The sequence below is a fragment of the Onychomys torridus genome, chromosome 2 (genome assembly GCF_903995425.1).
Source record: "Onychomys torridus chromosome 2, mOncTor1.1, whole genome shotgun sequence".
NCBI lineage: Eukaryota > Metazoa > Chordata > Mammalia > Rodentia > Cricetidae > Onychomys > Onychomys torridus.
In genome coordinates, this window is record NC_050444.1 from 17,056,375 (window position 1) to 17,079,942 (window position 23,568).

At 38.0% G+C, this 23,568-nt stretch overlaps 1 protein-coding gene across 1 annotated transcript in view; it reads right to left on the reverse strand.

Moving 5' to 3' along the window:
* Necab1 (N-terminal EF-hand calcium binding protein 1) overlaps positions 1–23,568 on the reverse strand; it is a 152,222-nt gene that overhangs the window by 101,241 nt on the left and 27,413 nt on the right. The gene's annotated exons all lie outside the window — the stretch shown is intronic.

The window sequence follows — 23,568 nt, forward strand, 5'->3', positions numbered from 1 at the left end:
TTTTCTTTCATTTCCTTTTATTGCATCCTGGCCACCAGCACAAGGGATGATCCCACCCCCAGTCACAGTAGCTCACCTTCAATTAGTTGATGCTCTATAGAAATGCCCGTGAGTGTGTTTTACTAATTGCTTAGGCATTTTTGTTTGTTTGTTTGTTTGTTTTTGAGACAGGGTTTCTCTGTGTAGCTTGGCTGTCCTGGAACTCACTCTGGAGACCAGGCTGGCCTCGAACTAGAGATCTACCTGTTTCTGCATCTCAAGTGCTGGGATTAAAGGCATGTACCACCAAAGGCAGTGCCTCCTGTGTGCCAGGCTATCCCTGAATTCACTCTGCAGCTGAGATGACCATCAACTTCTCCTGATATATCTGCTTCAACCTTTAGAGATGGCTGAGTACACCATGTCTGGGGATTGAATCCAGGGTTTATGTTTGCTAGACAAATACTCTATCAACTGAACTGTATCTCCTACTAGGCATTTCTCAATCCAATTAAATAAGAATTAATATTTATCATCACATAACTCCATATTTACCCTACTTCAGCCCAACAGACCCTAGTCACAGGCACATGCACCAAAGTCTTCTGTCTCCTTAGATGTGACGAATGGTCCCAGATTGAGAACTTTACACAGTACTAGTCCACTGACTATGCCTTTAGGACTTTATATGGCTGTCAGAGGAGGATCGTTAAAGTTGCTGAGGTGGGATATTAACTTCACACTGTATAAAATCAATCTCCCTGTGCACCACAAGCCTCTTTCTGGTTGAATAGAGGAATCCTAAGACCATGTGAAAGCTGAGAAAAGAAGTGCATACACAAGAATGGCAACATGGTGACTCAGATTCTCTGAACCTGTTGTTGAGTCCAGGAAATCATTCACCACCATCCCTCACTCAAACTTCTTTCTCCTGTCCAAGGTATTTAGAGTTGGTGTTCTATTATCTGTATCTAAAAGAAGACTGACAAAAACTGAACATTCGTAACCACTGGAAACGACTAACAGGTAAGTTAATCTTTCCTAGGAATGTTAGTTTGGGGTCTTCTGTTTGTTTAGCTTTATCTGTTGCTTAGTGTTTAAGGTCTGGCTGTCTCTCCCTTCCTTGCTTCTTCATGTCTCCTCCACCAGCTCATCTACCAGCACCCCCTTCCCCTGTCCCCCCTCCCGGAACTCTTCAGAAGTTTCACACAGCTCATGAGGAGAGCTGTCCATGCTCTCTGGTGAAATGCTTACATTTCCAATTCAGCCAGGTAGATATCTTTGTAGAACACTATAAAAATGAATGACTAGATCATGTACTTGGACATCATGGGAGTGACAAATTGCTACAAGATTTTTCACAGAGCTCTTAGGCTCTTTGCTTGTTTCCATGTAGACAAATAACAGTTTGTGAGTTGACGTCAGCCCATGGCCTCTGCCTTGGGTGGCACCCACATGGGTAGCTGCAGCAGTTCACTTGGCTTTAAATACTCCTGATCTAAATTATGTTTAAGAAATTGGTTTGTGCTACTACACTATGGCATAAAAACCTGTTCCTGTTTGGGGGACTGTCATGAATAAGTCAAGTCTCCACTGTTTAATTTTGTAAACTGAATAGATATTTAAGAAGCACAATTTTAACAAAAAAAAAAAAAAAAGCATGTAACACTAGTTCTTAAAGACCAAAAAAAAAAAAAAAATCAGGAAAGCATTTATCATATTAATATTCATCTATCTTTTTACCATTTCATGTTATTGCACAACATCATCAGCATTAATATCATGAAATGTTTCACTAATAAGAAGGTTGAACAAAGTGAGTGAGTCTAAGAATTAAATTTCAGAAAACTCATATACAGTTTTGTGACTATACACAAAGCTCGAGAAAATTGCACTAATTTGCTATGACTGGGAATGTTCAAATCTTTTCAAAAAATAAAAAAGAACTCAGGGAAATAAAAAAGTTGCTTTGGTGAGTAGGAAAATTATGTGTTAGGAGCACTTAAATACCTTTTAACGTGATAAAAAATTGTCACGCATAATTCTGAGCCTGGCATACCTCATAAAATGCTAGATCTCTATTTTTCCTAATATTTCAAAAATCTAATCTTCAAGGCTTATTGCAAAATAACAGTTTCCATTTGAGTGTTCAGTCTTTGTCATCAGGCAGACAGTACAAGAAAGTCAAGTAGAAATGTTCCAGAAAAAGCTGTTCAGCATGACAGAGAAAGACAATCTAAGCAAGAAATGAATTTCCCCTTTCAATCTTTTTTAAAACTGATAACATGTTTGTATCAAAATTCATTCAAGACTTTGAGATAGACACAAGGGGGAACTGAATTTCTTATATAAATTTTGATGTTATTAGGCAAGGTCACAGCGACAGAATTGAAACACAAAGTTAAGCTAAAAACCACAAAAAAAAATGTTACTTATAAATGAATGGGAGGGGAGTTATTGCAGGAAATCAAGATACGTTGTATTTGCTTCACTTTTCTCATGGGCTTTTCATGATAGCTTGAATTTTGTATGTGGGATGGAGGAGAAGGGCTGAAGAAAATCTCACATTGTAGACTTTACATATATCTTTATTTATAATGTTAAATAGAATTTTACTTTATCTGCTTAAGATACCTTTGGGTTGTGCTTTATATAAAAACAGAAGTACATATGTCTGCATACATATGCTGAACAATATGTTTCTTTAGCAGCCTATATACTACTAACTCATGAGGGATCTGACTCACTGGTTTGCCCTAAAAATGTCCTATGTTGCTAAGATTTCTAAGACTATTACCTGAAGTTTCTATTTCCTATTGCCATTGGTATCTCCATTTCATCATCATGTAGTTGACCTATCTACCAGAACAGATAGTGGGTGTGCATGGTATGACATCCATGGGATGAAGTCACCTTCAGCAGAAGGAATACTTCCCCACGTTCTCTACCCTGAGTGGTAGCTTTTTCCAAAGGATACAAAGAAAATTATGCCTTAGCGGTCATAGAAGGTGAGAATTCTTAGTCAATTGTCATGTGACAGCCTTGTCTTTACTCTTAACCTTATAGAACAGTTGCCTCTCATTAAGAGGGGCTGGTATAACAAGGCCTACGCCATTCTATTTCTAACTGGTAAATTATACATATGACAGGGGAAGAGGATAACAGTATGAGGTGATTATAGTCTTTATGTCTTATCCCACCTCGCAAAACATTTCTGTGCCTTCCCCTTTCCAAGGAGCTCAGGTAGAAAATGGAGTTGTATATCACTCTGCTCACCAATGTTGGGTACCTAAAGGGCCTGGAGTTGCTGCTTATAGAGAGTTCCAGTAAAATGACGTTGCCGTGGTTTCCCTCTGAAGACAAGCTAGGCTTCTGACAGTGAGTGTCTCTGACTTTCCTGACTTTAAAAACAGCTCTAAGACTTTATATCACAAAAATCTAGGAAGACAATAGATATTAAATTTGGCTGTTATTGATTGTTATAACTTAAACCAAGCTAAAGGGATCTAGAGAAACACTTTCAGACTGATGGGGGCATTTTCACAAATACCAAACACTTTACCTACTAGCTTATAAAAGCAATGTATTAATTAGTCTGAGACTGAGAAGGAAGGAAAATTTATTTCTTCATGTTCAGTGAAAGAATGTTTTCCAAGGAAGTCAACTCTACGGTGCCTGCATATGTTCCTTGCATTTGGGGAGTGTAGGCAGGAGGGGAGGGCATCAAGAGTTTAATCATATTCTGGCTACATAATGAGTTTGAGGACAAAGTAGGCGACATGAGACTCTCATAAAAGAACGAGGCAATTTCTCTGAGGGCTTAAGGCTAAATTTTTCTTCTTTAATACTAGTGGGCATTATCCCCCAAACTTAGCTCCTAATCTTCTCTGGTCCCCTTTCCTCTTTACTGATTCCCAGGAGCTTTTCTCCCACTGACTAAGTCTCCTACACTCTGGACACAACTGATGTTCTGCAATTCAGCTATGGTTCTAGCCATGAGAAGCTAGTCTGAATCCATGAAAGGAGGACTTAATCCCTTTACTTCAGATGCCAATTATAAGTAGTGAATTCCAAAGCAGGAATGGAAGGCACAGAAGCCCCATGTGCTCACCAATCCAGAACTTCAATTTAGGGTTTTAAGGGAGGCCTTATCTCTAGGCATGACAAATGACATCCTGACAACTAGTGATTAATTCAACATCTAATCTTTCCCCAACCAGGATGATGAGCTGCAGAGGTAAAAGTTCTAATCTCATCACAGGGAGGTTCCATTGCTATCTGGTCCCCATTTTCTAAGAAACATTCTTTTGCACAAACACTAGTATGGTTGAAAGGGGCTTACTAAGAAAAGCAAAAGACAGGCCTCTGGATACCACCTCTCAGGACATTTAGGAGCTATGGGCCAGAGACCGTGAATGATGTCCGCATACAAATTTCTTGTTTTTCTACAATATCACTTGAGTTCAGTGGATATACAGAGAGGAGATTTGAACCCACTAATTAGACACAGGCCAATTATCCTGCCTTCCTTTTTCCTAACATAGCACTCTTCCCTTCAAGCTGTCCAGCAGCGCACAGTTTCTATGCTTTCTCTGAATCACATTTTTCATATCTATCAGCACTCTACATAGATGAAAATAATTTATGTGATTCACCTTCTTCTCTCCAAGCTTTACTGTCTGTTTTAGATTGTTTGTTCCTCAGGCCTCTTTTCCATTATGTCATAGCTCTTCTGTGCCAAAACCTTTCTATTCACCATTAATTTTACTGTTTCTGTATACAAAATGCCAGTGAAAAAATATGGTACACATGGCCATTTCTAAGCTGTGGAAATGAATATCAAGGGAAATTGCTACCAAGAAGGTATTTTTCCCCTTCATGTAGAGCAACTACACTAAACCTATTGAATTACTTGATATTTAAAAGAATAATACATTGAAATCAAGCCATTGTCTTTTCCAGTCATCACACACACACACACACACACACACACACACACACACACACACAGAGAGAGAGAGAGAGAGAGAGAGAGAGAGAGAGAGAGAGAGTCTAATTTCATTTTTCACATCTCTATTTTTATTTTCTTCCTTTGTTTCATGAGGAGAATTAGAAGTTTAAGTGTTTCCAAAAGTTAATTGACAATCATTCTGACAGATTATATTTAGTTATTCTTGCCTCTGATAATTTTTGGCACATTACATTGATGCTGCTCTATATTCCTTTTCTTTCTAACTTGAAAGAGTCCAGGTACAAAAGCAAACTGATGCATTATAAAAACAGAAAAGATAACTCAACATAATCATCAACCATAGTGATTTTGTTAGTAGTTCTTTTAGAAGCATATCTAGAGATATGCATTTTAAATCTTCCATTATATCAATGCTAAGTTAGAAAGACAGTTTAGACAGTGCTATAACTTCACACACTTGGTCTGTTGTTTTTGCTACAGTCTGGCATAGAGCAAACACTTAATAACAGAGAAAAATATGAGTAAAAATAGTAAAAACTAACAAAACAAACCCCTACAACTTGTTTTTTTTTCAGTGGTGCAGTCCTATTTCCAAATCATTTAAAACTAAATTTCCTTTCTTGACACTTTTGTTAACAAAGAGTGAATTTCAAAATCCCTATTGAGGCAGTTTTTGAGGCTGGTAGAACTATCGAATTTTAATAAACTAGAGATCAAGTTAAGTTCACGGATTAAAACTATTACGACATAATTACTGCACTTTCCATGTTGATGACAATGGCATGTCTGTTATTTTTTGTCTCCTCCTGAAGGATCAAGTTGAAGGACAATCATTGGGAAACAGTTGCCCCTGCCATTTCAATATTAGTAACAGCTGTGTTGGAACACCAGGCCAGGGAAGACACTGCATGCCAGCGGCCAAAACAGACAGCCACACTGGGAGCACGTGAGCCTGAAAGATTTCCATCAAAACGCAAGTTGGTAATGTTGGGGGATTATTCCAGCACTGAAAAGCTGGCTTATGTAACTTGACAATCAAATGCCATCTCTCTTGGTCTGCGGTACATTAAAGCTGGCAGGAAGGTAATTAGGTGCCATTCTGTGGTAATTAAGGATATGCCACTTTTATTCACTTAGCCCAGCTTGCTCTCTGCTTCACAGAATTTAGGATGTACCAGGTGGCATTGCATTCTGGAAAGCCCCATGGTATGACGGCAACTCAAAGGCAGACACAAGTGATGCTTTGCTTGCTTTCAAAACCTACTTCAAGAAAAAGGCACTTCAAAAATTAAGAAAATGGATACTACTCAAAAAACAAAAACCTCCAGCGGTTCAGAGAAATCCCATTGCTCACTTATGAAAGTTTTCACCAGAATAAGGGATTGTTGATTTTGTACAAAGACAACAATTTCAAGAATAGTGTGTTTTTTCATGTGTATAAGAACAATTAATAAAAAGAGAGGCCCTGAATTTGAAAGACAGCTAGGAGGAATGTATTACGAGGCTTGGAGGGAGGAAGGGGAAGAGAGAAATGATGTAATTCTATTATACTCTCAAAAAAACAAAAGAAATAACTTTTTATTTCTGTTTTCTGTTTTCCTTTTTCTTTTTTTTCCCCCCAAGACAGGGTTTCTCTGTGTAGCTTTGCGCCTTTCCTGGAACTCACTTGGTAGCCCAGGCTGGCCTCAAACTCACAGAGATTTGCCTGGCTCTGCCTCCTGAGTGCTGGGATTAAAGACGTGCACCACCACTGCCTGGCAAGAAATAACTTTTTAAAAATCAACTTCTATTAATATAGCTATTTATGTTTACTTGGTGACCAATGCTTTCTTCGCAACTGTGATGGTTAGCTTTAATTGTCACTAGAAGAATCTAGAATCACATATGAAGAGTCTCAATGGATGATTGTCTAGATCAGACTGACATGTGGCTTTGTGTGCTGGGGATACTCTTGATCTCATTGACTGAAGTGGGAAGCCCCCTGGGTGGTATTATTTGCTGGGTAGCAAATCCTGACTGTACAGCATGAATTTGTTAAGTCACTGCTCTCTGCTCTTAACAGTGGAGAGAGTGTGACCAGTTCTTTCCCATTTCTGCTACTGTGATTTTCCTGCTGCAGTGGACTATAACCTGGAACTGGGAGCCAAAACAAATCATTTCTCTTCCCAACTTGTTTCAGGGTATTTTATTACAGAAATAGAAAATAAAACTAAGTGTCAAATACCCCTTTAAAGTTACATGGCTTTGACTTAGAAATGTAGTGCTGCATCTTCTGGTCTAAAAATCAATCTCTTCAATTAATAGAATGGGTGGTCTAACTGAACAGAGCAATTTAATCTGTGGAACATGAACTTGAGGACACACACACTACACATTACATTATGCTGTGTAGAGGAACTATTTTAGAATATGATTTGCATACCAGATTTATACAAATTCCCCAAGGGGGATTGAGAGTGACCCTGAATTGACTAGTAATAAATTTGCACTCTCTGGTAGAAAGAAAGCTCAACATAGAAAGCAAGTTAAATTGTTGATGGAAAATATTCCACTTACACCCAAATGCTGTAACCTGCTCTACTCTCTGCTGAAAAGCAATACAGTGTAGAGGAGAGAAGGTGGCAGAGATTCAGAAAACCTGGTTTCCAGCCCATGCTAGGTCAATCATGGTTGTTGGAAATCACCTAGCCTCTTTAAACTCAGTTTATTTAAGATAAGGTAGAAGAGCTGGAATGGAAAGCCCCTTCCAGAGAGTGGCTTTCTTCTTAGCATACTCTGTCAGTGTCCCAAGTTCCTTCTCTGTTGACATGATACACACCATGGCCAAGAGTAACTTGGGGAATAAAGGGCTTGCTTCAGCTTCTAGGGTATAGTTTGTTATCCAGGGAAGTCAAGGCAGGAATGTGGTGGTGAGTACTGAAGCAGAGGCCACAGAACGCTGATCACTGACTGACTTCCCTGGCCCTACACAGCAACCTTTCTTAGAGAGTCAGGCCTCCTGTCCAGAGTGGTACCAGTCACAGCGTTGAGTCCATGCACCAATTATCCATCAAGACTGCCCCACAGACAGGTCCAAAAGCCATCTGATGGAGGCAGTTCCTCAATTGAATTTCCCTCTTCTCAGCTGTGCCCAGTTGACAATTAAAGCTAATTATTAGTCAGTTCTCTAAAAACACAAAGCAAGCATTCATCTTAGAAGGAGTTGGCACTGTGCACAGGTCCAAGATTCCACATCTGGTCCTTCCTAGCCCAAAACTAATGCTAGAGTTAAACAGATATTTGCCTAAGTGAAACGAAACAAATTCTAGCATTCATGGACACTGCCTGTGGTCTAGCCATCTCCCTGTGCCTCACCATAGTGTTGAAGCATGTAGCAACCAGTTCTCTAACACCATACAGCTGGGCCTGTGAGAACTCATTAAACACATTTCTATGCTACATGCTAAGCAATATTGAAGATCTTTTGTTTGCGATCTTGTTAATCACAGCTGTTTTGGAACTTAAAGAAAAGGATAGAAGGAGAAAGTGTGAAGAGACCCCTCTTTACTAAGGAAAGCACTTGCCCACAACTCTCTCGGATATCAAGGGGAATGGGATTACTGATTACATCCATCAAAGAAATGCTACTGGAAGAACACTGAACAGCAGACCTTTTCTGTGAGTGCTGAGCCCTGTTCTATATTTCACCAAGAATCACTGCTGACCATTTCTCCTGTCTATACCAACTTTAATAAAACACACACCAAACAATTCATAGTATGCATAATGTCCCCAGATCTATCAAGAAAGACAATGAAGAATTCTCTGGCCACCTGAATGTCATCCTTGTCTTTGCACTGTTTGGTGTTAGGCAAAATGCCCCATGTCAGAAAAGCCTCTGGGTATGGTTAAAAAGTACCGACAGTCCACAGACAAGGGAAAGCCCAGAACTTACTTCATGAGCAAAGAGCTCTAGGAGACAAGCTGTTCCAGCCCCCAGAAAACAAACAGGGAACAGCAACCAATAAGCCCTCCCACACAGTCCCTTAAGGGCTGCTGAGAGTTTTCTTCTATTTTCCATGATGTTAAGGTGTAGCTAAGCCAATCTGCCCTTCTCTCCTCTACTTATCTCTTAGGGATGAGAAGCAAGGAAATGATCAAAAAGAAACAACATCACATTTATTTGTTACACATAAAGATTTTGTATTAGAAAAAACTTCAAGCCCCAGGACAAGGCTGTCCTTTGAAGCTGGAGATAAATAAACCTCTTAATGTGTGGCAATCAGCTTGTAAACCTCCCAGCCCAACTCTAGGGAACCACAGGCACTCTTGACTGTACAGTCCTCCAGCTTCCGGCTCAGACCAGCAGACCTCCACCACCAGGATTCAGAATGCTTTTCTCCATTCTCAGACCAGCCACCTCCCCACTACCAACCAGAAAGGATCTTCTCTCCCAAGACTGAAAGCCAGCCTGATCAGCTACTTTCCTTCCTTGATGTCCTTGAAAATAAGTCTCAGGCTGTTGTCATTGTTGATCAACCAAATACTAGGAGTAGACAGGAAAGCAGAGTCTCAAACAGGAATAACCAGCTCTTAACTCGACCCTCCTTTCAGAGGAGTTAAGTGAGATAGTTTTAGTGTTCTCCAACATTATTCCACCCCCCCCCACAATCTACCTCTCTACTGTGCAAAACTATGTTCTTGAAGAAAGCCCATTTTACAAGGTATTGTTGCATTCAGAAGACATAATGGGGGTGGAGGTGATTTCTGTCAACTGCCTCTCATTTGTAAAGCTCTATGAAAGAAGAGATTAATTTTGCAGAGCTCTCTTCATAAGCTTGGTTGTTGGCCAATTTTATGAGCTTATCACTCTCATTTTATTGTCCTTTATAGTACCTCTTGAAACATTAGATTTCTATTGATCAGGCCTAGCTGCGAACTCCCAAGTATCATCCATATTCCTAAAAGGGGAGTTAGTGTGCAGAACCAAGTCAATGGCTTGACTTCACAGCCACCACACTTTCTCCTGTCCTGAACCCAGGAGGCAGCACTAAGCAATTAATTAATCCATGTACCATGTGGTTCTGTATTCACAAGTACTGCTGGCTCCAGTTAAACAAACTTCATCTATTTATGTAGCACCTTCCTTGGCTGGTAGAATAAACTGCCTAACATTTGTTCCTAAGCTTCCACAATTTTCCTTCCAGAACATATTATTAGCTCCACTTAATATTCAAAGAGAGTGGAGCATTGGAAAGTCTTCTTGGCCAGAAGCAGAGTGAAGATTACTGCTCTGTCAGGCGATGTACAGAGACAGATTCACTGAGCAGTTGGGCAGAATATGATGTGACTTTGGGTGGTTTTCTACTTCACTGGGACACACAGTTTCCTCCTCTGAAAAATGGCATTCATCAGGAATGTGCCTTCAAGAATGAATTAAAAAATTGTTTTTTTTTTGATACAGGTTCTCACTATGTATATCTGGCTGCCCTGAAACTCCATATGTAGACCAGAATGGCCTTGAACTCACAGAGATCTGCCTGTCTCTGCCTCCCATGTGCTGAGGTTAAAGGTATGAACCACATACCTGGCTTTGGAGATTAATGAGTAAAAACTGCTTAGACCTGTAAACACAGTAAACAATCCATAAAACTGACTATTAATATTTTTCTAGATCCCGGGGTAATTATCGTGATCCTTCTAGATCAGAAATGTTTAAACTGACACAGGAAGACGAAGGGTATAGATCCTTCGAGAGGGTGCTACAGATGGCATTTGGTCATGCACAGCAGCAGGAACTGGTATGCCACCTCCAGACTTGTTACCTTTCATCAATTCTCTTTACTTTGGGATGTCTGCGTTGCACTCCAGCCAGCTTCCGGTTTGAGACTCTCCCCCATCTCTGCACTGAACAAAGGGTAGACATCCCAGTGCACTGCGGGTTCCTCAGCTCCTCCACAGCCAAGGCTTGCCTGTCAGTCTTCTCCTCTCATTATCTTGAACTTGATGCTTCAGACATGTGCGTGTGTGATCTGCAGCACACTGCTCCCTCTCACCCCAGGGCTTCCACGCTCGCCCTCTCTTTGATCGAGTCTTCCCCTTACCTCTGCCACAGGCACTTCTTTGCCTTTCTTTGTTAATACACCATGAGAACCCAGCTAGGAGCCTGAGATTTTGAGGACCTCTTTAGGCCAGGTCAAAATGTACCGACTCCCTCCAAAACACTGCATTTCCTTGTTATAAGAAACCATTTTTGTTTTGCTTTAATAAAATTTTTTTCATACAATATATCCTGGTCATATTCTTTCCCCACTCCAACTTCTCCTAGACACTCCCACCTTTCTATCCACCCAACTTCATGTTCTCCCTCCCTCCCTCTCTCTTTCCTAAACAAAAATGAAAATAAAACAAACAAAAAAATAATAAGACAAAAAAAACCCAAAACCACTAAATCAAACAGAAACAAAAAATGCAGAAACAACCCTGGAGTCCACTTTGTGTTGGCCAACTATTCCTCGGCACAAGACTTTCCTTGAAGTGTGGTTAATACAGTGAGTGTCACTCCACTGGAGAAAACTGATTTTCTCTTTTCCCAGCAGGTATGAATTGCAAAGAACTTCCAGGTTAGGAGTGGCACTTTACATCTGCTTCCCTTCCTCACGCTGAGATGTTTGGAGAAACCACACTCTATGTGCTGTATGCTTACTTTCTCTACTAAAGAATGAAATTCTAATTCACCATTACATTCCCAGGACCAAACAAAATACCCAGCACTTAATAAACACTCAGTAACTCATTGCTGAAAGGTGGCAAGCTCTGTTTGGATGGGCAAGACAGAACTGATTTCATGATTGTGTTAGACACGGTAGAATTTGAGCTCAAATTAAACGTTTCTTCTCTTCTTAATTGCCGGAGTCTTCTCTCCTGGAATCCTTTAGAATTTTTACTGGGCCTTTGCAGTTCTCTCTTACAATATCAAACTAGTTTTTCTATAGCAGAATTAATGTAAAATGATTCACAAAACATGACTTGTAAGCTGAAAGGCAGATAAACAAATAATGTTCTTTGATGTTTGAACATAAAACATTACAAGTGTTGTGCAAAAATTTAAGCCGTTCTTTTTCAGTCCCCACCAAAATGAAAACTGCAATATTTATGATATTTTATAGTAGATGTCCAGGATTACTGTTGCTCAGGTTAAAAATTGTGTTTATTTTTCTTTGTTTCAATGATTGTAAATAATAAATCAGGCAAACATTTCCTGTGTGGTCTGTTGCCGTGGAAAGGATTTTTGTCTCAGGCTTCAACATTCGGATTACTTTGTTTGCTTCACAGGAAAAACAAACAGTGGAATGCAACAAAGACAAATCCCACAAAAGTGAATGAAGAGCCTGACCTGACATCTGAATCATAGCTCCTCCTGAGGCTCAGAAACCATCACGGAAGAGGGGCGGAGAGACCGCCAGACGCACAGAAGACTAGAGCGAAGCAGTGCTGTCGCTGCACATGTGACTCCACTGCGGCTGTGACAGCATGCACAAGACCAGTAAGAGATCAAGCCACACAAAATGCTACAGGGGGGAACTGAGCTCAGAGTCCCACTGCTGCCTGATGAGCCTACGGGGTGGCTGATGGGAGAGGGAGGGCCATCTGCCTATGCTCCAGGAGATGGCCCTCCCTCTATACAAATGTGGGCCAGGGTCAGTGGACTCACACACTTGTTTGGGGGAAAGTGGAAGCAGCATATCCTGGTCTTTTCATGGGAATATATCTCTCTGGAGATACCTTTTTACTTACATTATTTCTATGCATTCTCATTAATCAGCCAAGGTATAGATACAATTAGTGGACAACAGAAAAAATTGAAACATACAGCATAGTGGTCTGAAATCCAAGATTGAGAGTGCAGAATACAAGTAGGAATTCACAGGAATTAGACTAAATAACAAACAAGAAATTTGATTTTAGACACCTCTTTTCAGCTTTTCTCACTTAAACAAATCCAGAACACATACAATTTCTTACCATGAAGTTGGAAAAGGTGGTGTGTGTTACATAAGGGAAATAAATACACTACAGTTTTACTGTTCTTATTTACGGGTTGAACAAATGTGAAATGATAATGAATAGTAATTCTGTTTCTTTTCTTGGTCCATAGAAAAGTGTTTAATCATTTTTCAAACAATTGGACTCTATTTTCCTGTCTCTAGTCTTTTTTTTTTAAACAACTGGCCTTTGGTCCCAGAAGTCAGGTGACCTCCCTGAGATTAATGCATTATACAAGAATCTCTGGCTGCTTGGAAATATTGCCTGTAAATAACTTCCAGACAATAAAATTTATTAAAGGACAGATTATTTGAACATAATGATTTCTATTAAGAAAGCAATACATAATCATGTTAAATTATATTTTATCATCAAAATTAAACACTGTGAAGATTGTGGGTTAATGTCAAATATGGATGGAAATATCAAGAGACAAGGGTGTCTTATCAAACTTCTCAGTCATGGAAAGGAGAAGACATCATGTACATTGGAACAAAAATCAGTTTTTTATAAGTTATTTGGAAAACAATTTCCCAGCTATGAATATGTCAGCTTACCTTAAATAGGGAGCAATTATTCATATATAACACATGACATGTGTAATTCACTGTAGGTGATGAATAAGTACTTATTGGATAAATAAATAAGTAGAGAATAAATGACTAGTTTCATGGAATCTGCAAACTCAGCCAGAATAATTATTATCAAAATTGACAATCTGGATTTTCACAGTGAAAGGGAAAAAAAGAAAAGAAAAAACTCAGCCAAAAGAAATTCTTCATTGTGGCTGCAAGTGAGTCTTTATGCTTTTCAACCCCCATGCAATGAGGATGGAAAGATAGAGGAAAATTAGTTGTGCAAATCCTCAAACCCTATGGTCCAACAGAGGTAGATTTCTAATTATGCTGAATCACTATGTTTAATCTAAAGTTGATTAAAAATAGAATCCTTGAAAATCATAAAAATAAAATTAAGTCCCTAAAATAAAATTAAGTCCCTAAAGCCATTAGTGAATGAGACAAGAACAATAATGTTCACCTGTGGCTGGTGCTCAGCTTTCATCCTATTATATTTTGAGATAAGTGCTAAAAGCTTTTGTTATTTAGTCTATCTTTTTCTTACTGAGAAACATTTTAAGGCCAGAGAAGAGCATAATAGTCTATGTAGTAATCACTTCTTCCTAATCAATAGAAACTATTTTTACATACAAATGAAGAACCATTAATATTGAGAAAGATAAATTATTCATTTGTACATATCTGTCTCTGTTAAAATAAGAGATTAAATCACACTTATATTTTAAATTATATTTCATAAGTTTTACTTCACAAGAATAGAGTATTATTTTTAAGAGAAATATCCTTTGAAACTAATTTTCATTCAGTCTTAAGCCAAATTAACCATTTACTGGGATACAAATCAAAGAGCTAATTAAAGAATTTACACGATAGACTCTGCCAATGGCATTGGTCCTTTTATACAACCTATAGGGTCTAAATGATTAAGTTCTCATAAATATACCTCTGCAAAACATCTTACATCGAATCAACTCATAATGTTTATGTGTCAATCAATCAATTAACTATTTATAAGTTTAGTACAGTGATTAAAAGAACTAGAAAACAAGGGCTCTTATTTCAGAGATTATAATTAGATTTAGAGACAAGATTAACAAGCTAATGTAACAACTATTTGAAAAGACATTATATAATTAGATGGTGCTTTAATAAGGCACACATTGTAATTATAAAACTAAAGAAAGAGGATCCAGGAAAGCTGGAAAGGTTAATGAATCCATCTTAGTTATCTTCATTTTATTGTTATTTTGGGCAGCTATTTATATACTGTTGGTAAGTTTTGTAAAAATGAGTTCTTGTATTGGTTTCCTTCTTTTGGCAAAGAATTTGAGATCAAATGAAGAGAATAAGCTCAGCATTCCAAGACTAGACTATGAAGTGGTTCAAGCCCGAGGCTGGTGTTTCTGTGAGTCTTTTACACATTGCAGTAGTGCTGCAGAGTGAGTTTGGTGGACTTTTATGACTGGCAACTTTACTACACAGAGAAGCAAAAGGATCTAAGCAAAAGGCACAGCAGGAGGTACAAGAGAGCAGGACTGTATTTTTCTTTTCATCTCAAATATTTATTGAGCTCACAATATGTGCTGGAAAAACAATCAGTGAAGAGCAAAGCAGTCACGATGTCTGCCTTCATGAAACTCAGATTTGGGGAGGAGGCACTAAACGAGGAGTACAATAGATCTAAACTCGTAATGATATAGTTACTATAGAGAAAAGCTCATGTGTCCATGAGAATGCAGGCCAGAAAATGTTAATCGAACAAGGAAACTTAGAATAAAGTTTCATGAAGTATGCACAGGTGTATATAATAAAATACATAACATATGGGGAATGTATATAAAGCCATATTTAGGTGGTAAAGACAGCCTATGGGGTGGAATAAGGGTAAATAGGAGAAGATAAGAAAGATAAAAGAAAATAGTTTTCCATGATCATACTGGAATATATAATTAGAAACCATTTTAAGCAGACACTACTGTGAGTATGTCAAAGTGACAGGGTTCCAGGCATTCTATGATCTGACCTGAGATTTTCTGTATTGTTTCCATTCATTTTAAAACAACCATGCTATTTTTAATCTCTTAATAATGGGTGACTTATTCTTTCTCAGTGCTCTAAAAGAATATGTTGGGCTGAATAATTAATAAATGACAGAAATTTATTATCTTCTTTCTTGAGGCTTTGAAGTCCAAGATCAATACACCAGCAGGTTGGAAGAGGTAACAAGCTCCCTAGGAGATTTCTCATAAAGGCCTTCATCCCATTCAAGAGGGCTCCTGACTAAATCACCTCTCCAAGTTCTCACTGACTCATAAAATCACCTCAGAGATGTGAATGTAAAGAGACACAGACAGTTGGGGAAATGTTTTAAAAAGAAGTTGTTTTTGAAAACCTTTCACTTCAAAAACAATGATACCTGCCTAAGTAACAGGATTTTTTTTTTTTTTTTTAAGAATAATGTGGTTGTAAAGATAGAAACTTTGTAGTGAGATGGTTTTAGTGGTAAAGATTTTATAAGAGCAAATTTTATTGGTGCATGGGGTATGGGTATGTGGGAAGAAACAATCCAAGAGGTGAGTACAGTGTGCCTCCAAGAGATTTTTGTTCCACTTTGACTGAATTTATCTCATTCATCTGGTTGATAATAGTAAAGCTAGAAAGATTACACTTACATATAAGTAATTTACCCTAAAAAACTTTATTTTGAGTAGTAATTGACTTCATTACATCATTAGCAACTGCCCATGGTTTCTCATCTTCTCAATGAGAGAGTTCACTTAAGATGGAGGGAAAGTTCAAGTTCTTCCTGGGGATGAATTCATGACAACCAGAAGGGAATAACAAATACTGAAAATGTTTGAAATATCAGCCTCTAATACCGATGATTTGAGAAATAGCAACACTGAGCATTCTGGAGAAGAATGAGAAAGTAGAGCAAAGTGAAGCAAGCAAAGGAGGGTGGTGAGCAGGCTAAAAGTAGAAGCTGACTTCCAGGTATGAAGGAGGGAAAATGGGAGAAGAATGGAATTAAAGTCCACAGGGAAAAAAAGAATAACTTTTCTACAATGTAGCAACTCCCACACTTTAAAAACCCAACACAATAGACATAAAAAGAGAAGAGATAAAGGCAGCAATTAAAATAATTGCCTCTATACTGTACATCCAAATATACTCTATGGCTGGGGAACTAGCCATCTTTTCATCAGAATAAAACACTTCAAAGTGACTTTTAAGAAAGGCCTTGAAATATTTTGATTTCTAATACACAAAATAGCTAAAAAGATGAACTGTTCTTGAGATGGCAAGACAATGAAGAGAGCTTAAGTCTTGATTTTAGCTAGACCTTGGGAAATCTCACGCTTCTGAACAAGCTGTTCAAGCAACTTTGGCACATCAGTTAACTGTCACTGATGAACTGCAGGCTGTTAATCGCAACTAAGTCTTATAAATTTTTTGTTGAGACTAAACAAAACGATACCAATAAGTGCCTAGAATGTAGCTGTCTAATAACTAATTATCCCTATTCAGTTATTAATCACACATTTCCCCTAGAAATTATTTTTTTAGAAATAAGTGAGATGCCTTGACACAAAATTTAACTTCACTACCATCTTTATCAGAGAAAATTAGAGACAATTTATTTCTTAACTTATAACTAAGGATAAGTCATTTTCACATAAAATTCCCTTAAAATTATCTCTGTTGTAAATCTCCCAAGGTATGATAATCTTTTTTATTGTAAAGTAGAATTTGGCTTATTAATTTCACACTCTTCCATGTGGGTTGGGGATATCTCTGTCCCTGTTCACATTAAAGGCTGTGACTTGATTTAGGAAGAAACCAAGATGCTACTGATAAAACATCTTCATAAGAAAGAAAAGAGCTTGCAATCAACTCTCAGAAATGCATATCTTTGTTTTTCTTCATTTCTTTGATAGAGAAAATGATGTTCCAAGTTAGTAAACAGGCTTAGCTAAATACTGAAGTAAAAACATATCTCAGAATTGGATGAATAACAAAGAAATCTGTTGTCCTGGGTGGGCTGTGGGACAAATAGAATAAGTAACTGGAGATTTAATAGTAAGTTAAAGTGATTCATGGCTTTAAGCTTCTGTGGGCAAACCTGCAAAGGATGCAATGAAGTAGTGTTTCTTTCACCTGTGCACATGAGTCTTTCTACTCTCTAAATTCTCAAGGGATTAAACTGGCATGAAATTCAAGAATATTTTGATTTCTACAGTAGGTGGGATTATGAGGGAGTTAGTGAATACACATTAGATGTTGCTACATCCAAATTTTGGCAGTCACCCTAAATACACAGAGGACAGGACAGACCCCAAGGCCCAAGGAACAGTGTGACAAGCATGGTTCTAGAAGAACATAGGGAGCTAGGACACTGGTCAGTCAAATGGATGGAAAAGTCAAGAGCAGGGGGTTTAGTGTGATGGACAGGACCATGGACACCTTAGTGAGACCAGGATACCCATTAGAACACACAGACTTTCCTGAATTCAGAGTTTTCCACTATAAATAACTTCAGGTTTTCTGCTGACCCCACTGTTAGAATATTTTAGAATTTTAACTTCTCTGAGCCTATTTTGCTCTTCAAAAGGGGTTGGTTATGTTTCTATAAATTATGAGGTAATAAAGATTTCTGAGGCCAAGTAAACAATTCTTTGATCTGTGGAAAACTCTAGTTGTATCAGCCAAGAATCTATACTCCTCTGTTTGAATGCAGCATCCTGGTTTCAGTTCACATTCTCTTTCCCCTGAAACAGTGATAAATTGTTCACATATGCTCATGATAGCAAAGTAGGATAATGATTCGAAACTAGGATTTTGCTGTAGCTGTTGGTAAAGAATGGCAATCTCTCTGATAGTTCTCTAGGCTGTCTTCTAGCCATCCTGACCTCTCAGTCCTTCTGAGAGAAGAGCTGATAGAGATAAAGGAAGAGGTAAACAATGACCACGACTCCAGTACCTGGCTCCCACACACTTAATAGTCACCTCTGGCTTCATCTGACACATGAGCAAGGTTATATCTTCCTTAAGTTACCTTAGGTTTTTGTCACAACCAATGAAGTCCGTCTTTTCATAGTATCATTTTCCTTATTGTGACCTTTTCCCAAGTTGAGCAAAGGAGAGACTGAATAATATCTGTTCAAAAAATGATTTTCCCTAGCTCTATAGCTTTGAGAATCCTTTATCTCCATCCTTTATCCAAAGCATTCTAAACACCATCTCTCTTGAAAGCAGTTTCCATATGCTGTTGTCTCAAAAGAGAAGGCTTTGGGTGTGGACAAAGGATAAACCCTTTACCTAGTTTCTATAGGTAAGCTTTGGTCATGCACAGAAACAGCTTGTGTTTGATGCTGGCTTCTCTTGGCCAGTTTGAGTTATGAGCACTGTTCTGCCAGGGCTTCTCAGCCAAGGTCTTAACCACTGAAACTCAGTTGTGCCTTGCCCAGGCTGGCTGCTCTATTAGGGACTTTCATGGTCATTTATTCCTTTGGCATATAGCTCTACTATCTTCCACTCTCTGGCTTCTTGCTTATGTACTTTTAGCCACCACTTACTTGTAATTAACATCTGGGATTGTGAACTACTCTACTCTTCTAGGTACTAAATTTGTGGTTTTACCTCCTGCATCCTCAATTCCAGTTGAAGGTGGTATAGGCTACACTAACAAGAAGATCCATCTCACTCACAATGGCAATGGATTTTCTAATTACAATTCTATGTACAACTATATTGCATACCCTTCAGAATGCCATAATGTTTACTTCATGATGTTGACCCTGCATTATTTTCCTGCTCCTTGCAACATATGTCTCCCCTTAAGCAGTATGATGAATAATTCAGGAAAGACAGTAGCATTATCAACCAACTCATCATCCTTTAGGAATTAACCGTCATGCATAAATATAGACTAAACAACTTTTCTATTTCAGAAGAAGCAAAACTCTGCCATCTGAAACAAACCCTTTGATATAATTACTCTCTAATTATTATGGGATTTTAATCTCATCATTGGCACATGAAAACTGCTTTCAAATGTTGGAGAGACAAGTCATAAAATATTCATATTCTGGATAGCCCTAAGGAGTAGACTAAGGGGAAATTAGAGGGAGAGAGAGAGAGAGAGAGAGAGAGAGAGAGAGAGAGAGAGAGAAAACAGTTTAGTATAGGAAAGAATGTTTCAATTCCAGAACTAACTCATTTTAGTAGTTGATGATATTTCTGTCACTCTGGTGAGCTAACCAGCACAGGGTTGAAATATCAGAGCTCAGCATCCAAAAGACTATTTTAGTCTAGAACAAAGAATCTTCTGTTTGAACGTATAAGTCCCTAGTCATGAGGCTCTCTCTGAGAGTCTTGGGATACTTTCTTTATGTTCACTTTCTGCATCATGAGCAAAACTTCCATCTGGTCTACCATTTGGTCTGCCCTGACAATCTGGAGCTCCTAAGTGCAGTTCACTGGCAGAATTGCCTTAGGTCTCTAGGGAGACTTTCTCCCATGCTTCTGCTATGACTAATACTTCAAGGATTGATGCTAAATTTTCTTTTTTCATCTAATTGATTGCCAAATGTAGCTGTGCTGGCTTTCTAGTGAGTGAAAGTACTTCCTGTGAGCTGTAAAAGTTTCTCCCTGACCTACCAGTCTTACCTTTATTCTTTTTTATTCACAGTGTGTTGGTCCTCATTTATGAGCATCTAGCTATATATTTAGTTTTTGCTAGTATTATTTTTCCCAAACTTAAATATTAATAGAATTGTATTTTTATGAATAAGTCTTATTTTCATACAAGAAGAGAAAAACAAATGTGTGTCTAGAAATATACCTGAGCTGGGAGGGTTGCAATTAAAAAAAAGCTAACTCAAATCATTGGGAGATTAACAATTTTTTTCTTTTCTTAAAGAAGAAGATTAGCCATATCTGCCTAGAAAGAAGACAGTTAATATGGAGATTGAAATGATAAGTTTTAATAATTTAAATTCGGGAGGTGAAAATTTCTATTTATTTTGAAATATTAGCTTGTTCACAGTTACTTTAAGAAATGAGTTTTCAATAATGTTACTCTTTGTTAACAATGTTTATAACTTCACCATCTTCTGTTCATCATACCATCTAATTCAAGGATCATTGTTTTTACAAACTCCATAAATCACTCTGCAACAATAATCCAGAAAGAAAAACATTCTAAGTGTTCATACCTGATGAAAAACCCCTATCAATTTAAGATATTGATTTTAAAAAGTGATAGATAGTTGAACCTATGATGCCTTCAAATTTCTCCTCTTTCACTGGAGGTTCTCTTCACTTTTAAAAACTGTGCATTGAGCAAAATGTTGAGGTTAGATGCATGAGGAACGCAACTTCTGGGAAACCACTCCCCATCCTTGAAGTCTAACACAGCTTCAAACAAGCAGAATGCTGCCTGGGATTCACCTTAGAGTGACATTTTCTGAGCACTGAGCTCAAAACCATGCTCTGTCCTGGACAGTGAATGTGAAGCACTTTCCTTAATGTCAAGGGCAAGTGGTTTATAGGTTGGCTAGAAGATGAATTTAAAAACTCTCTCAGCTAAGGCATTCTTTTTATAAGAAATAATTTACTTAACTTTGATACTTAATATACATTAATTTTACTGCATTGTAGATACAAACAACAATTAAACTTCTTTAGAAGACTGCTCCTATGGCCAAGTAAATATTCAACCACAGACATTAGGAAGCACAAGGGCCAGGCAGCTGCTGTAAGTGCGGAGAGAGTTAATTTGTTTGGTTCTCTCCCACCAACATTGATTGGCTTCTGGTGGGCCAGGCTGTGCTTCTGATTACATTAGAGTGGCTTTGGTTGTTGGACAGCATCAGTATTTGGGAGGGTAGCATATGCCCTGAGAAAGTCACTAGAAAAGGAAAAGCAATTGACTTTTATAGCAAAAACTTGGATCATACGAGATAAAAGGTTTTTTTAAGCTTAAAATAAAGCTCTGGAATTTCTATGTTGAAGCTTGAATTAATGTTTGTAAAAGATCAAAGCTTGACACTGACAACCTGTTTTAAGGAGGAATTTCATTAATATAATTCAGAGGTTTCCAACTAATATTTTTAATTTTAAATTGACTATAATTATGCCAGAAAACACAGTTGTTGCTAATGTATATGATAGCAACCAATAGTAATATACATTTCTTTAGACTTGTATAAATCATTACACATCTCAGATTTTGGTACTAAGTAGTCTTAAATGTATACAGAGTAATACAAACTATGAAAAAGGTAAATAAAGTGGCAAAACCCAACAAATAAAACCAAGTGAAAACTTTCTCCTTAACTTTAGTAAATATGCATTGAAAAATATTCATGATACCAAATTCTAAAACTAGAAACCTTAATAAATGTTCCAAATCCAGATACTTTTAAAACCTGACATAATGAGGAGATCATCAGCATGCTGATGTAGTGTTAGAAACCAGCTTCCAACAGGATACCCAAGACACAAGGGGAGCCTGTCTCCTCCGCATTCTCTGTTCAGATAGCTAGCTTCGGTCTCTGCATGGTCAATCTACTTCCTCAGTATCCCTTTAAGGTTCCTAAGATCTGCTGTCTTCCTCCACCTGCGTCATTTCAGCTGGTCCCTTATTAGAACCACAGTGACCTATAAGATGCTGCTGGAGTTCTTGACTAGGTTAGCTTTGCCTTGCATAAAGTTGAAGTACTTTTAAAAACTCAGAATAAAAATTATTTCTCACCCAGACCATTCTTTCCTCTGTTAATCCCCTTCCACTTTCAGCTGTATAGTTGACACTTTAGCAATCAGAAGTGACTCTTTCTCACCTCATGCATCCAGAAGTTTCTCCATGCCTTTTCTTTTTATTTTTTATTTTGTGAATAACTATTTTATTCCAACATAGTATTTTTATTGCTTATTTGGGAATTTCACACAACAGGAATTTCTTGTGGGGTGTGTGTGTATGTGTGTGTGCATTTTTATTGGTTATTTGAGAATTTCACCCAATCATACTAGCTTCCCAGTCCTCCCAGGCCCACTCCCCCAACTTTTGAGCCATCTCTTCTGAAACAAGAGACAAAAATACACCAAGTACAATTTGTGTTTCCCATGGACTCATTGGATTATGCCTTTTCTTGACTGGAATGTCCTCCTCAGTTTCCTGCGCTTGTTTACATAAGCAGTCTATACTTTCCTATCATATCTCAGTTCCTGAGCCACACTGACCTATGATGCCCTTCTTTGTGATTCCCAAGTGTCCTATGAATATATCAATTACAGAGGTTTTGATAGTATATGGAAATTATCAGTTACTGGGTCTAATACTATTTCTGACAAGAAGAGGCTTAAGGCATTGTCAAGGCAATTGAAAAGCTTGTTGTATTCTAGAAACTTACTGATATTTTAAAAATAATCAACCACCTGAGTAAAGTGAATTTAATCTTCTAATTTTTTAAATAGTTGCCTCAAGCAAATGTTTGTTCATAGGTAGAGCTCCAGAGCATTGTCTTAGCAGACAGGCTTATTGCCAGGAACCATGTCAGTACTTTGCCTGAAGCACAATGTGATTGTTCAGGCAGTAGGCAATGTGGTGGGTCTCTAGGCGTGTGTGAATCCATGCTCTTTTGTATTAGACTTCTATAATTGCAACTGTGAAAAATAATATGATTTGGTTCAGTAACCTTAAAGTAGCAGTACATTTCTATTGATCTGTATCCTAAAGTCCTTATTATCTTATATTTTCAGCATGGGAGGATAGGAACAGAATCTTCCTACTCCAAAAGAGAGTTCCACATGCCAAATAAATGATGGTCATCAATCACCCTGTGTATCACTCTCCAGAGCTATCCTGTGCCCTATATTAACTGCATCTCTCAAGTAGCAGTGATTTTCAGTTTATAATTGCAGTAATTTCATCTCAACATACCAGTATAATAACATCCAGAGGACAATTTTCAAACAAAGAAAGTTTGGCTTATACCAAAGATGGATAGTAAG